This window comes from Mus pahari, chromosome 12, assembly GCF_900095145.1.
Source record: "Mus pahari chromosome 12, PAHARI_EIJ_v1.1, whole genome shotgun sequence".
NCBI classification, from domain to species: domain Eukaryota; kingdom Metazoa; phylum Chordata; class Mammalia; order Rodentia; family Muridae; genus Mus; species Mus pahari.
Genome location: NC_034601.1, coordinates 19,017,593 through 19,034,424, shown reverse-complemented (window position 1 = coordinate 19,034,424; position 16,832 = coordinate 19,017,593).

Below are 16,832 nucleotides of genomic sequence, written 5' to 3'. Positions count from 1 at the left end.
CCAAGTGCATTGACAAATATTAAACTGTTATGTCAACCATGAATATTAAAGAATTGTCATACATGGTCAGTTTTTTGTTTGTTTGTTTGTTTTGGTCTTGTTTTTTGCACAATCAAAATCCATTGTAAAGTGCCTGTAACAGGAGGTGAAAATAAATTTCCATTCTCTTCCCACACTGCCCAGAAGCTCAAAACTTGGGTATTTTTGACAAGTCTATACATTTATAATGGACACACCTCCCAGGACAGTCATTAAGCTCCATGCTGATAGGGGCCATTCCTGCTACTCACGAATGCCCACTCCATAAAACATAGACTGTGTTCTAAGATGCAGCAGGCCTGATTAAAGAGTAGGATGGGGTGATATGCTGACTGGGGGGGGGGGGGGTTTTGTGGGGGGGGGGGGGGGGGGGTTTCTGTCTTTGCATGTGAGATGCAAGGTTTTAAACTGAACCTTTTTTAATCAATCAATTATCAATTTGTATTTATACTGTTAAGTTTATATTATCTTTGCTTCCCATTTAAAAAGAACAACTGTCTACTCTGTGCTGTTATTGTGTTAAACAGTGAATATGAAGTAAAAAAAAAAAACAGAAACAAAAGCAAAAAACAACCCCCCCCCAAAAAAAAAATGACTCTGCCCAGCTCCTGCATAGGTCCTAGCTTATGGTCAACATGGTGACAAAAATAAGCAATAGTTGAAGCCTCAACCCTAAGCAAGACAATTATGTCAACCCCCCTCTATGGTTGAGAGAACACTGTAGAAGAGGGACCATTAAAAAAATATAGGGACAGAGAGAAAGGCTAAATTATGCAGCCCTCCAGGCTTAGCACAGTCACTGGACTCATGAAGGCACCACAGCTGCAGATACCTGATCTGTAAACAGATCTGTAATCAGCTCTGGATGTAGGGATGTAGGAGGAGCACTTGGAACCCAGCCCAGCTATTGGCTATTCACAGATTCTGAGAGAAGGGAGTAGGTCCTCTTCAGTGGTGAACTGGGATCTGGTGGATAGTTTCCCATTGAGATCACACAAACAGTGGTGAATAACCTCTCTAGGTCACACACAAAAAAAGGAGGAGTTTGGGAAAAGGACTTTTAGGGAAGAAAGGGGATGGTTGGAGGAGAAGGGAAGAAGAAGAACAATCAGAGGTCATATACTGAAGGAAATTATCAAAGAACAAACAAGTGATTTTTTAAAAATTCTCTTGTCTTAAGAACCGGCCTGAGGCTAAATCTAAAAATAATTGACTAATTTCTTTGATGGAGGAGAATTCCCAGCTCTCCTCTGTGTTGCCTCTGTGACATGGCTATTAGTAATCACTCTTATTCAGGTCTACAATAAAAAGACTAAGTAGGGCAGAAAGAAACACAAAATGTACAGTCTGGAGTGGAAAGAGTGGGGACACGACAGCCAGCCCTGACCTGATGGTACTGTTGCCTGCCCTGAAATGAACTGTTCTATCCCAGTCATTAGAGTAATCGGACTTGGGTAATAATTTACACAGGTCCCCTGTGCTGACTAAAAAACTTAATATGGAGCCAGGCATCCCTTAAGAGTCATTGACCATTTTCTCCAGAATATCTGGGAGGTCCTAGTGGCCTGTAGGTGAGATAAGAATAGGATAATAGGTTGTGAGATATTAGCATCTCCCTTCACGGCTATAAAACCTGCTCATCCCTATGGGAAGGGATGGAGTGGTCCTTTTATTTCTGTAGAGTGGGAAAGTAAGACAGCTTTTCTGCTCAGCTGTGGATTTCTTGGGTAGTTGTAACACATACCTTTCTTATGTCTGCTTTTAAAATCCTATCTTACCCCACTGCTGTTTGGCTCTAAGGCTAAGGTCCTTCTACTAGCAATAGGAATAAATTAACTAATCTAAATTTGAATTAAGTCTAAGTCTTTGGTCTTTTGCTATGGGTTCAAATGCCACAACAAAAGAATAGTGGCAAGGCTTGTGCTGGAAGAGAAGCTATGGCTGTTAAGGATATTAGAACCATTACTGAGAGGCCACAGTTGCATTGAAATAAAGGAAAGGGTGCCTTCAGGACAAGACCCCACCCAACTAAGCTTCCAACTTGTGAAAAGATAATGGCCAAGGCGGTTTTTCTCCTGCTAAATAGGAACAAAAAACAAAAGCTGTTGCAAATGTGATTCTAGGAGGCCACTTTCTATCTTTAGACAGTCTCAACCAGTCAGCTCCCAATGGCACAGAAAATATTATTAGTTATTATAGCTCAGGCCTTAGCTTAGGCTATTTCCCAACTATCTCATATTACTTAAATTAACCCATTTATTATATTGCACATTTGCCATGTGGGCTGTTACCTTTAACTAAGCCCTGGTATATTTGACTTCCTTTGTGTCTAGCTGGTGAAAACACACACACACACACACACACACACACACACACACACACACACACCCCGCCCCCACCCCTCCAAACCTCCCACCCTCACCCTTACTCTCCCCCCACCTCTCAATTCTTCTCATAGTTCCTTTCTTTACCTAGAAGTTCTGTCTTTCCCCTCCTGCCTCAGCTATAGCCTCCCAGCTCTTTGTTAAACCAATCAGAAGGTGATGGAGAAGAATGTTTACAAAATACTCGGGCAGGTGATGATGCAATAAAAATAGCAAGACCAAAATCTGCCCTGTACTCAACTCCCTAATGGAACAGAAATCAACACTTGATTAATACAAAGACAACCTTTACACACACAAAAGGATTATTCCAACAAGGTTCCATCCTAAACAGGTAGCTGAGCTTGGCAGTGTCGTCCACATGGTATGTGCTGCATGCCTTAGAGTCATGAAAGATACACAAGTAAAACTGTTATGGAACCTTCCTCTTTCATTAAGGAGCACCACCGAGACCAGGTGTATGGCAGAGTACTCCCTGCATGGAGAGCCCAAGAGGATATCCTGAAAAGCTATAGAAATAAAGGCTGAGTTGCCAGAACTGTGGACTGGCTGTCAAGGAATGCTGCACACAGAATCTAAGACAGAATGTAACCAGTCCAAGGAAGAAAATGTTACAGCAGCAAACATGGAAGGGCAGAGCTGGCTAAGCCCTTCAACAAGGGCCATGGAGATAATGGATATGGACTTCGTCCAGCTGAGTTTTGGTCCAGTATTTTCTCACTGTACCCTTATCCTTCCCTTTGGAGATTATATTCTGTGCTGGATGTTGGGAGTATGTGATTTTTTTTTGTTGTTGTTGTTTGTTTCGTTTTGCTTTGCTTTAATTTTACAGTGGGTTACAGTAAAGAGATTGCCTTGTGGCTCAGAAGAGAATTTGCATTTAAAGGGGTGTCGAAATTATAAAAGAATATAGGGACTTTTAAAGTTAGACTGATACATTTTGCAATGTGGTATGGCTACCAGACTGTGGGGCCAGAGAGGGAAATGTGGTAGGTTGAATGGATGCCTTATATTCACAGGCATCTATATACTTAATCCCCAGTTGTTGACAGTTTGGAAAGGTTTAGGAGGTGTGGACTTGATGGACGAATGTGTCACAGGGGCAAACCTTGAAACTTTAAATGACATATTCTGTATCTAGTACGAATGCTGGGTGCCTGCCATCCCACTTCTAACCTGTGATGGTGATGGACTCTCATCTGTATGGAACACTAAGGGAAAACAAACATTTATATAAGAAAAAAATAGCAGTCTGCTTTAATGGGATATAGATTGTCTTATTATAGCCAACCCCATGACTGCTATCTTTTACAAATCAATTCTCTACTAAATTACTAAATAAAATTATGTTAATAAGATAATTTAAAACATTTAGGGACATCTCATTTTAAAATGTCATAATAATTAATAACTAAAGGACTTTTAAATTGCTAACAATTATCAATATGAATACTATTGATACCGTAAAGGACTATTTAAAATAAATTTTTGTTTCAGTGTTTTCTGATGAATTTCAGCTATTGAGAGACCTCAATGGTTAGGATAGCACAGAAATCTGCATTTTAGAAATTTACTTGTGTTCAAAATTAAATCCTATGTACATCTCAGAGAAAGTTATCAATCCACCCAATAACTTAAAGCAAAAATTCGGATGGGCACTGCTTGAAAGAATGCTTGCTTACAGGGATGGATAGATGGATGGATGAGTTAATGGGTCCATGGATGGATGGATGGATGGATGGGTGGATTGGTAGATGGGTGGATGGGTGGATGGTGGATGGTGGATGGGTCGATGGATGGGTAGATTGATGGATGAATGGATGGATGGATGGATGGATGGATGGATGGATGGGTAGATGGGTGGGTAGACGGGTGGATGGTGGATGGATGGATGGATGGATGGATGGATGAGTAGATGTTGGATGAATTTGGGTATGGTTAATGCTACAGAAAATGCAATCAGAAATGGTTTTAAATTGGCACTCCCTCCACTGCCCCGACAACTCAGTCCTGTGCTTTCTCTCTTTTTCTAAACAAAACCACCCAAATGATCATTTCATGAGAGCTTGTTGGAGGTAAAACTAATTTTTACTTGTTGAAAACATCTCAATTTCCCATCTGTTCTTGATTTCTCTACCTATGAGTCAAGTTGTGTATTGGTGTTTTGACTATCATGTGATGGAAGGAATTTCTTTTCTGGTCCAATCTATTTGGAGTTCTGTAGGCTTCTTATATAGGCATCTCTTTCTTTAGGTTAGGAAAGTTTTCTTCTATAATTTTGTTGAGAATATTTACTGGCCTTTTAAGTTGGGAGTCTTTACTCTCTTTGTAAAGAACACACAACCTCAGAGGGCACTTTTCCTGAAGCTGTGAAAGTTGCCAGTCTAGGGGCCACCACAGCTGTGCTTGCTGCAGCTACATATAGTAATGAAATCTAAGCCTTAGAGAATGGGTGTGGGTGACAAAGAACAATTCACATCCAACATCCTAGTCCATGGTGGGCAACGCCATGGACCAGCCCATGGTCTAGATAACTATGAAAACCAGGCTATAGAGGGTGCATGTGTGTGTGCAAGTGATAAAAGAAGTGCAGGAAATAATGTATGGAACGCCCTACTTGTAATTGGCTGAATTTATTTTTAAAACTCCAGTCTGGCACTGCAAAATCGCTCACCTCCTGAGGGCCCAGTGGAGAAACTTCGAGCAGAGAAATAATCTGTGTGGACCCCACCCAGATGTAGACATCCACTGCTTAGACAGCAAAGCCTGCATGCCACAGCTCAGCTCCAGGGGATCCGAAGCAAGGAATATCGAATTGCACTTTATCTGTATGAGGCTGGGAGCTAAAGCTATGCCTGACAGACTGGAAAGGTTAGTGAGAGAGTGTGAGTGTGAATGAACAAGTGCAGGCCCATTTATGAATAAATAAAAGTACTAGAACCTTTTCCATTGGTTTTGAGGAATTTGTTTCCACCATGCTTTATGGCCAAATCGTGACTCTCTTCTATACCTATTATCCTTAGGTTTGGTCTTCTCATTGTGTCCTGGGTTTCTTGGATGTTTTGGGTTAGGAGATTTTTGCATTTTCTTTGACTGTTGTGTCAAAGTTTTCTATGGTATCTTCTGTACCTGAGATTTCTCTCTTCTAGCTTTTGTATTCTGTTGGTGATGCTTGCATCTATGACTCCTGATCTCTTTCCTAGGTTTTCTATCTCCAGGGTTGTCTCCCTTTGTGGTTTCTTTTTTGTTTCTATTTCCATTTTTATATCCTGGATGGTTTTCGTTCAATTCTTTCACCTGTTTGGTTGTGTTTTCCTGTCATTTTTAAGGGATTATTTTTGTTTCCTCTTTAAAGGCTTCTACCTGTTTAACTGTGTTCTCCTGTATTTCTTTAAGTTATTTATATCCTTAAAGTCTTCTATGATGATCATAAGATGTGATTTTAAATCCGAGTCTTGCTTTTCTGGTGTGTTGGGGTATCCAGGGCTCTCTGTGGTGGGAGAACTGGGTTCTGACGATGCCAAGTAGCCTTGGTTTGTGTTGCTTATGCCCTTGCCTCTCACCATCTGGTTATCTCTGGTGTTAGCTGGTCTTGCTGTCTCTGACTGTGGCTTATCCCTGCTGAAATCCTGTATGTCTGTACTCATAGGAGACCAGATCTGGGTATGAAGAGCTGTGGTACACGGTCAGCTCTGGAGTGCAGATGGAAACTGGAAGGGTTCTGTCCCAGGCTGTTCCTTGGTTCCTGTGTCCTGACGGCTCTGGGTGGTCCCTCTTGGGCCAGGAATTTGAGCAGAAGTGGTGGTCTTACCTGTGCCCAAAGGTGTGTCAGCAACCCTGGGAGACTGGCCTTCTCCCAGCAGTGTTTTGGTATGGAGCACTGTGGCACAGGATCAGCTATAAAGTCAGATTGTTCAGGTTCGGAAGGGAACCATCACTTCTGGAGGTAACTTTTTTCGCAACTTATTTTAATGCTTCTTCTTGTGTCTTGATATGGGTTTCTTTTCATTTAAACTACTTGGGATTCACCCAGCCTTTTTTGATTTGAGTATCCTTCAGTTTTGGAAGACTCTGCTATATCCCCCAAGTATTTTGTGTCTCACATTCTGTCCACTCCTTTTTAATTTTAATGCGTGCACTGAGGATATGTCTTCCATCTTTTGTGTATCTAATTACTTAAATGGCCATCCTTTTATTCTATTAATCATTTCTTTAAATTTGTCTTATGGTTCAATAATTATTCCTTTTATGATATCTCTTATACTATTAAACTACCCATTGACCTTTGAATGGATTTTTAAACATTTTCAATAAATTGTTCTGTTTGGTCTAACTGCACAATCATCTTATTTCAACATCTGCTTTCTATATTAGGTATTTTAATTATGTTTATTTTCTATTGCATTTTGGGTAAATCTAACATCTGCCACATTCATGAGTAAGATTCAGTACTTTGCTGGACTCATTCTCACACCTCAGCTAACTTGTGTGGGTATCAGCTTCTATCTCATGCTTCTTGAATATTCATCATAGACATCCTCGGAAGCCAGGATTTTAAAGGAGCTTCAGCAGAATTCTACCTTGCCTTCAAGCCATTAAGATTACATCACCCTATCAGCAGTTCAGACTAGCTTCTTAGTTTAAGTTTTGCTTTATCTCATTTTTTGGTATCACATAAATAGGATTGGTTCTGACCTTCAACTCATCTGAGCTTACAGACAAGTTACTATTAGAACCATGTTACTGTTAGTTACTATGAGTTACTATTAGAACTAGTTACTATAGGAACTATTAGGGGCAGCTGCTATTTTCTTTCTGTTGTTATTTTCTTCTCCTGTTCCCTGGTGAGTTACAGATAATCCCAGCATGATGCTCCATCATTTCCTCCCTGAAGGCTCAGTTCCTCCCACAGGAGAATCATCATTACATGGTGGTCCAAATTCCAGCCCCACTGTGCTCAGGCCCGTACTTTGTCTCCAGTGAGGAGCCAGACACTGTGCCACCAATGATGAGAGGTCACATGAGGACAGTTCTATCCCCAAGTAGTCATGGGTTTCTCACATGTCTGGCTTTCTTTACTTTTGACAATGCTTTGGTTTGTTTGTCTATTTTAGCTATCTGGGCTTTGTATTTTAATTGGTTCATGTCAGGAGAGGTTTTCCTTTACATCTATTTTACCATCTTGTTCAATCTTTCCCTTAAAGCTCCTTCCTTCACCGTTTGTTCCCTTCTCTACAAACAAAGTAACAATAAAGGAAACATTAAAATGTGCTCATTATGACACTACTTGGCTTTGTTCACCATTTGTTAGAAGGAAATGGTTTGTTTTATGTATGTTTTTAATTGATATTCTGTCCTAAGTTAATAAACTTTTTGGTGTTTACTGGTGTGGGTTTACCCTGCAAGCTGTTTTCTTTGGTAACCTCCCTGACTGAGTCCAGAGTGTCGTGTCTTGTACCTTAAGGCATTTTCTGTTTAAGATGAATAATAATGTTTCATGAAAAATATGTAGGCTAGGGACACACACAAAACCATAACTAATTCCAGCTCAAATTTTATGTCCAACAATATTATGATGCCTTATTTTCCCTCCTTAGAAGCTTTAAGATACTAATTAGGTTTCACAAGTAGAGGGGGCCAACAAACACTCAAAGGATGATATTCTCAGCAAGGAATCATACTTATGATGTGAGCATCAGAAATGAAGAACACCCTCAGCTATTCAATAACCTGCAGGCATAAGAGTGACTAATCATGGTGGCTAAAAACTCTATTTAATTCTCAGCAATGGAATTAAAACTGTGTGCAATCTCTTCTTGTAAGTGGCCTAATAGGACTGGTGAAAACAGTGTGCTATTACCCTTGACATAGAAAACGTCACAAAATCATGCAAATCTTCATGTCCACTTTGAGGACATTTGTGTATTAGGTTCAAATGGCAGCATTGCCAATGATGCCCTAAATGACAGGCTAGACTCACAAATCACACTGAACCCTGACCAGGTAAACAGATGGCTTTCTACCAGTAAACAAAAACCTAACTCATCAGAAATCTTGTGAAGCAAGTTTCTATTTTTCAGGAGAAGGCATTACTACCCTTGATGGTCACTTACCTCTGGCCAACAGTGCCTAGTTCCTGATTAACACAAAGATCCTAAAACTGATCAAAGCCCCATGGTTAAAATTGAGGCTGATCTGACGGGCACCTCTCCTTCTGTTGCTTCCTGACCCACTGATACAGCTTTTCCTAAGGCCTGATATTCTCTAATAACACACACACCACCACCACCACCACCACCACCACCCAAACTCAAGACAGTCTGGTAGTCGGAGTCCCCAAATAAGCTGCAATTCTACCCACAGAGTGGTCTAGTTGATGACCACAAAGGAGTGCTGAATATTTGCTGCATCTGCTTGAAAATGCAGAGAGTAAGGCTAAACTTAAGGATTCAGATGTTGATTCTGTAGTACTTGAACATATCCAAGCGAACAAAACATCTAAGATGTACGGGTGAATTTACAGAGCTCATGGTATGATTAAACCCATACATGAGCTCCCCTGCACCATAGAGATTACACTAGCCCTAAATAGGACAAACTGTTCCTAAGCCAGAAGAGGGAGTTGCACAAACGAAAATGACATCCAAGTGGAAACTGAAGAAATAGGAATTTATGACATGGGACTAAATTCAACAAAAAGATAAATACAAATAGAAAATAAAAGTAATAAAACATAAAATATATGAATAAAATGTATTTTTATTTTATTACTTATTGCATACATAAAATAAAAATAAAATAGATACAAAATTTTAAAAAAATGAATGTGTTCTACATGACCTATAGGAGGACCTACTTATCCCCAGAGAAGACAGATTCTTTCTCTCTCAGCAGCTAGTAATTGCCTGTAGATCTTCATCTAGGGTGGGGCCTTGTGAAATTTCCCCCATCCATGTTGATCCGTCAACTATTGTTGTCTTTACTCAGGTCTTGGTTCAGTGGCATATTGTTGAGATTTAACCTGTACAGCTTCTCTGTCATTTACAGAAGACACTGTCTCACACAGATGTCCTAGTCGTCCAGTCCTTACAATCTTCTCTCTCCGTCTTCAGCAATATTCTCAGTGCCTTCCTCGTAGTGGTTGAATTGTAGACGTACCCGTTGGAAGCGAGCATTACAAGGTCATTTGTTCTCTGTATTTTGAACAGTTGTGGCTTTCTCAAATGCTCTATGCCTACTCATAAAAAAAAGAAGGCATTTTTGCTGAAGGGCGAGAGTTAGGTTTATGTGTGGTGTAAGGATGAGTATTTAGAATGCAGTTAGAAATTATACTGGTTTAAGAAAGTAGTGATAGTACTCGTCTGAGATCTATGACCTCATCAGTTCTGGGTAGCTAGCCAGATGTAAAGGACCAGATATGAATTTTCTTCTAACGAGGAGGCTCTTCATCTAATTAGACAGCCATTGATTATCTTCAGGATGTAAGTGACACAGTCGCATCCTTAGAGATCTCTTGCAGGGCTCCTCATTGTGCTTTAGAAGCTTTACACCTGGGTAGGACTACTGACTGCTGCTCTCCCTAGTCAGATTGTATAGCACCTTGGGATATTATGAGAGCTTGGTCTCAGGGAGGAGGCTTCGAGGTCCCCTCTAACTGGATTACTCAAAGTCCTAACTCTGACTTCAGAGGTGACATGCAGGGTTTGCCTTTTTAAGCCTGAGTATCTCACTTAGAATATTGTTTTAGTTCCATCCATTTCCCTTCAAATACTATGATTCAGTTTTCCTTTATACTTTAATACAATTCCATTGTGTAGATGTGCCATCGTTTGTCACGCATTTATCAGTTGGAGAACATTTATCAGTTGAAGAGGTCAGCTGTAAGCACATATACATACTAGCAACAGCAAATATACTCAATAGGACATGGACACACACACACACACACACACACACACACATACACACATGCACACACTCATCTTTCAATCTTTCTATACCCTTCTAGACACTGTCTAGCTTTATAGATTCCCCTGAGGATGCCATTTTTGATAGTCAATAGTATGTGTTTGTATATATGTAGATATATGTAACGATAGTAATTAAATAAGGAAAGTCAGTAATTTGAGAAGGAAGGAGAGTGCACAGGAGGAGTTGGAGGGGTAGAAGTGAGAAATACAACACTAATATTTAAATTCCTAAAAAAAAAAAATGAAAAAAGAAAAAAAGAAAAGAAACATTAAATGTCTAAAAAAGAATGTATTCTATATACTGTTGTTTTTAGCTTTAGGGTAAGAGAACAGTTCCTGCATCTTACGAGGGAATATTTGTACTGATTTCATTATGGGGATTCAGTTACAGTTTATGAATACCAGCATGCCATTTGGTTATTAGAACATCATTAGCATTATAATACAAGTAGCACTAAGTCAACCCACTACAGTAAGAAACAAAGGCCCTGGGTCAGGCATTGTTTGTTCTATTGCTGTGAGGAGACACCATGACTATGCAACTCTCATAAAAGAAAGCTTTTACCTGGGTCTTGATTACAGTTTCAGAGGTTGAGTCCTTCATTAGCAAGGTGGGAAGCATGGCAGACCTGGTGCTGGAAAGGCAGCTGAGTGTTCTACACCTGGATCTGCAAGCAGGAGGAAGAAGAAAGCACTACTAGGCCTGGCTTGAGCTTAATACCACTCCCTAATGACTAAGCCATTCCTATGGAGTTTGCTTCTCCTTCAGATAAAACCAGCCAGTCCAATTGTCTTGATAGCATTAGGATGAACTACGAGTGGCAATAATCTTGACAGGTCCTCTTTCTTAAGTATTGGTGATTGTTTACTTGTGTGTGTGATGTGTTGTGTCCATTCTTTAATGCCTGACAATCCCTTAGCAATCTCCAGTGGTGACATACGTCACTGGTTGGATACTTCTTTGTGAAGGTGGACTGTTTTCTTCCTTTTCAGTGTTGTGCTGTGAACTAGAAGGAAATTTTATTTTTAATTGTACTTCCTCAGCACTTCTAAGACAATAATACCTAATTATACATCATAAGCACGTCTGGATCTGTTGCTTTTTTCTCCACTCAACCCCAACATCCTGATATATTCATGCTCACGCATCAAGGTCTGTGTTAACAATGCCACACAGAGGGCATGGTCCCTTCCTCCCCACCTTGAGGTCTTTCTCTCATAGGTAAAGATGGAGCTTGGGCTGACAAACCAGGTCAAAAGGTGCATGGGATGGCATTTTCAGATTAGTTCTTGCTACTGGTTTCTGAAAGAAGATTCATTTGTCTTCCAGTTTCTTGTCGGTGTACCACAACTAAAATGTGATCCAATCTACAAACCTACTAATTCATAAACCTAATGTTTTCTTTCTCTCTTTATTTTGCTATTCATAAGGCCACATTCTTGTAACATGCATGAACAGTATACTCAGTTAAGCAGATAACCACCAGCTTTATTATTTCTTTAGACTTATACAGTGATTTTCCCCTTGATCAACTTTATTTGCATTCATTGTCTCAACTGAGTGTCATGGACATCCTGCAGGCCAAGTGAATGCCTTTGTCCCTGTGTTTTAGTCAAGTCTATAGTTTGCAAGAGAATCAATTTTTCCAGTGTCAACAGTAAGTTAATATTATAACAAAGATGTGCTTGGTCAAGCACAACTCTGAGTTGATTTCAAAAGACTCCTGGTTTCCAATTCTTTAAAAATTAGAGGCTTACTAATGAATGTATGTGTGTCTCCATAATGACAGATTTGAAGAATGGTAAATCCCAGGACATTTTAGCTGCCGACAAGAGGAAGCCTTGGCTCTGCTGATGAACAATGACAGGCTTTGCAGTGGCAAGCTGAGATCTAAGGTAACAAACCCATCAAGTTGACCTGAGCACCCAGGAACTGGCTAAGAATCTACAGTAAGAACTGTAGGTCAAAGAGGAGATTTCTTCAGAATCTGCTTGCCAAGTTTATTTATGGGACTTCAAAAAAATTGATAGTCAGGATATGTAACAGACTTCTGGACCTGGGCTGGTCGCAGCTGCTGGCCTGGCAATAGAAAATGCTACTGTTAGACTCTTCCAAAAACTAAGACAAACTCTAAGCTGGTTCATGATCTTCTTTGGGACACAATTATGCCTCTTCAGATAAAGCTAATTATCCACACCTGAGAAAATTACTATCTATCTGATGATCTGCCTGAAACCTTTGTGAACTGCCTCCTCAAACTTTTTAGTCTTAGCTGTCCTTATTATTTGGGAAAGCTCAAAAAACTATATTGTATGGAAGACCCAGGTTTAAGATAATAGTTTTCTTCCTACATGTATGTCTTAACTTCTGTGTCAAGTTGAAACTGGACAAGAGGGTAGACTGTTGATGGTCTGAATCACAGAGGTATGTTCTTTTGATTAAAAATTGCTCTAAAAATTAACTATAAAAACCTGACTTATGAAGGAATCATGAAAGTTAGGCCAGAAAAAATATCTGCTCTATGAATAAAGGCCACTTGGATTCACCGAGTCTCTTCTTTGTCAACTTGACAAGCTGGGTCACTCAGAAAGAGAGAACCTCAGTTGAGGAATGGCCTGTATTAGATTGGCCGACAGGCTTGTCTGTGGGGCATCTTCTTAATTGCTAAGACAGGAAGGCTCAACCCACTGTAGGTTGTACCATTACTGGGCAGGCAGACCTGGTTTATGTAAGAAAAGTAGCTGAGCAAACCAGAGGAAGCAAACCTTCCTCTCTGGTTTCTGCTTTAGTTCCTGCCTCCAGGTTCCTGTGCTGAGCTCCTGCTCTGACTTCTCTCAGTGATGGATTGAGACCCGATAACTGTAAGATGAAATAAGTCTTTTCTTACCTTAAGTTGGTTTGGTCAGTGTCTTATAGCAGCAGAGAAGTAAACTATAACACTGAATGATCTGGGTCTTCCGCATACACAGGTCTTGTTTTGATGCACAATAAACCTCAATCTCTGTTCACTTTTGATTAACCATTGACCTGTGGAAGTGCTTATGGAGGTTGGAGTAAGACACACAGAACAGAAAAAGAACCCAATACCAAGACCAGGTTGACAGCAAGGCTCTTGGAGAAATGTGGGGCTCTGCCTATTCTTAAACTATGACTTGGACAGCGGCAGAGGCATCATGAGGTCTAGTGATGATTAGAGAATTACAGTATGAGAACAGAGTAGGGCAGATTTGGGGGGCAGTATTGGAATTTGGAATGTGAATGTTCCTGTCCACTTAGACCAACTCCTTCAGAATCCCTTTGCTCAAACATGGGAGACGGGAGAATCTGATTCAATGATGACACCATCTGTATTCTCATGTGAAATCATGGCAGTCATCTGTTTATTTTTTCTTGTAGTCAATTTGTGCTAATAGTGGAAGACTCATACACCCCAGCACAATACTTTGTGTTCAGGGTGATACCTAATTCTCTGGAAAAGCTATCCACAGCCCCCAAATTCTCCATGACTACCTTGGTCATGGAACACAAGGGAGCCCATAATCACTGTGAGTATAATGTACTCATTAGAAGTAAGGTATTGAGCAGCTCTGTGATCCCTGGCCTGCAGGAGCATGATGATGAGAGATGGGAAAGAAGCTCAGGAAGATGTAAGACACACATAGCTGGTAAAGACAAAGCACAGTGTAATGCAGTGAGTGCCGTGAGAAAAGTGCAATGGAACTACTGAGAGGCACTGAAAGGCAGTGACAGAGGGAGACAGTAACTTCAGAAGTCCTTAGGGGATGTCATATTTCAGCTAGGCTTTAAATGATAGGAAGAATTCGGACAAGTAGCTTTCTGAGAGAGACAAGGGGATTCCAGACAGAGATGAGAATGAGTCAAATCACTGGGGTGAGAAAGGACCGATTTTGCTCAGGTATAAGCGAGTGGTTTCATTTGGCTGGAACACATGTCGTATGAGAAGGGATGTTGAGAGACAAGATTTATCCACCAGAGGAAAGCAATCAGGGCTTCTCCAGGGTAAAATGGAAGCCGCATACAGAATGATTTCAGACACAGAGAGATAATCAGAGTCTCCCTAAGGCACTCACAGCATCTTACCAGGCAGGTTTTTGTTTTTACCAGCCTCTCTGTTTACAAAAAGCAGAGTCTGTGATTAAACTTTTCTCATTTCAGGTGGAAAAGAAAGAAGATAACCTTTGAGCATGGAACATTAGTTGCCAGTTAATTATCAGAGCTGGGCTTAGCAGCAAGCAGCTCTCAGCAACCTAATTCCAATTCATAGCCTGTTCTTAACAGCCATGTGGCTCTCTTTTTAGGTATTAGGTTATATAGCCAAACACAGAGTTCTTATATCAATAGCACTGAGATTAAAATTCTCTATAAATGTAGAGCAAGTTCAACTTATTCCACCGTATTTACTAGTGGGGGAGTGCGGGGAGGGGGGGTACATGTGCTGTATTTTTATAAAACATAACACAAGTTGTCTGTCTTCCAGCATGTGGTTACACAAAATAATCATTCCGCCTTAAAGCCAAGGTTATGCTGTACATATATTGGGGACATGAGCAAGAACGCCAAGTCTCTTTTACTTCTTTTGGCTTCTCTTGTATAACCCCATAGTGATTGTTTTTGTTTTATAATATTAACTTTTATTTTGTTATCTTTTAAATGAATGAATGAATGAATGGATAAATAAAAACAAGAGCCACTAAGATAAAAGTTAACAACTGAACTTTGACTTAGACCTGCTGGGGGAGCAAAAGTCAGTTTTCTGTTTTTTGGTGTTTTTTGTTTTTTGTTTTCAATAGAGTAACACTGGGTATATCAACCACTCCAGGATAGGCCTCGTGTTCAGGAAGAATGGAGAAACATATCATGGACTCCATAGTATTTTGTGTGTGTGTGTGTTTTATTTTGTTACAGTTTGGCAGGTTCTGAGGGGAAGGTATTGTTTTCTTGTTTTGGAGTGTGTTTGTAATTATAGTAGGGTTTTGTTTGTTTGTTTGTTTGGGTAAAGAACTTAACATTGGTAGGTAGGGATGAGGAGAGGCTCAGGAGTGACTTAGGAGAGGGGAAAATATGATTAAATGTTGGGGTCCCAAATCCCCTGGCATCTCAGTCTTCATATTTCCCAGGGCCATAATCTATTAACTCACACTCTTTTGTTTCTTCCACTATCTTTCTTCGGTTCCCACAATTGACTGGGGACATTTTACTATAGGGGGCTTTCTGGACCTTTTAGAATGAGGACATTCCTTTCCAGACATTTTACAATGGGGACATTCCATTTATGTTATTGTGTAACCAAGTGAGTTTGGCCTGTGCACCTGGGCAAATACCATTTGTGGTTTTCAGCTTTATAAACCCTCCATTTCCCAAGAGTAAATGAGACTTGAACAGAATATTTGACTTGTCTCGTTCCTTTGAGTCTCCTGATCCCAAATTTGTTGTTGTTGCTCCCTTCTCTCGAGAACCCTGTTGTTTAAGTCCTGTAGGTCGGAGCAATCAAAACACAATTACATTTAAGAATTATTTTCAGTAATAAAAATATAGTATAATAAAAATCAAATAGAAAAAACTTAATACAATGGGATTGGAGGATATGGGGTTTTCTTTTCTTTCTTTCTATCTTCCTTCCTTCCTTCCTTTCTTTTTTTGAACTAGCTTTCAATAATCAATATAATTATTTTGAGATTTGTTCAAGCATCAATATTCTGTTCCTTTTTATTGTCAAACAACATTGCAAATGTGCTAAAGTCTTCAGCGTTTCAGCTTCAACTCTGTTCTTAGCTATGTTTTTTCATTGATGTTATAAAGTGAAGTTCTCTGATTATTGGGAGTTTTGATTTATCATGAGTAGACATTGAATTCTTTCATGTTCCTATGCTTACTGAGATGATTGCTGGGTTTTCATTTTTAGTTTAATGAAATGATAAATTCTATTGGCTGGTTTTCAACTGTGAAATGATACCTGTACCTGTAATAAACTCCAATCTATAAATGTTCACTCATTTTTATATTATTAAACTTGGTTAGCTAAAATTTTATGATGTATTTTGGTGTTTATATCCAGGAGCCATGTTGGTTTGTAGTTTCTATTTTTTATTCAATATCTTTGTCCATTTTGAATATTAAAGGCAATTCTGGCTTCATAGGGTATATGAAATGTCTTTGTGCTTCTGTTTGGGGAGAAATTATGGAGATTAATATTCATTAATCTAAAGATATCAGTCTATTTTAGTCTGCTTTGTCTATACTGATCTAATTAAGTGAATATTAGTATAACTAGTCAAGCCACCCGAGCTTGGTCAGGTTTTGAACAGTCGACAATTAAAACTTGTTAATCTTGGGCATGAGGGTATTCAGATTATTTTTTTTTAATATTATTTTCTTTATTTACATTTCAAATGCTATCCCGAAAGTTTCCCATACCCC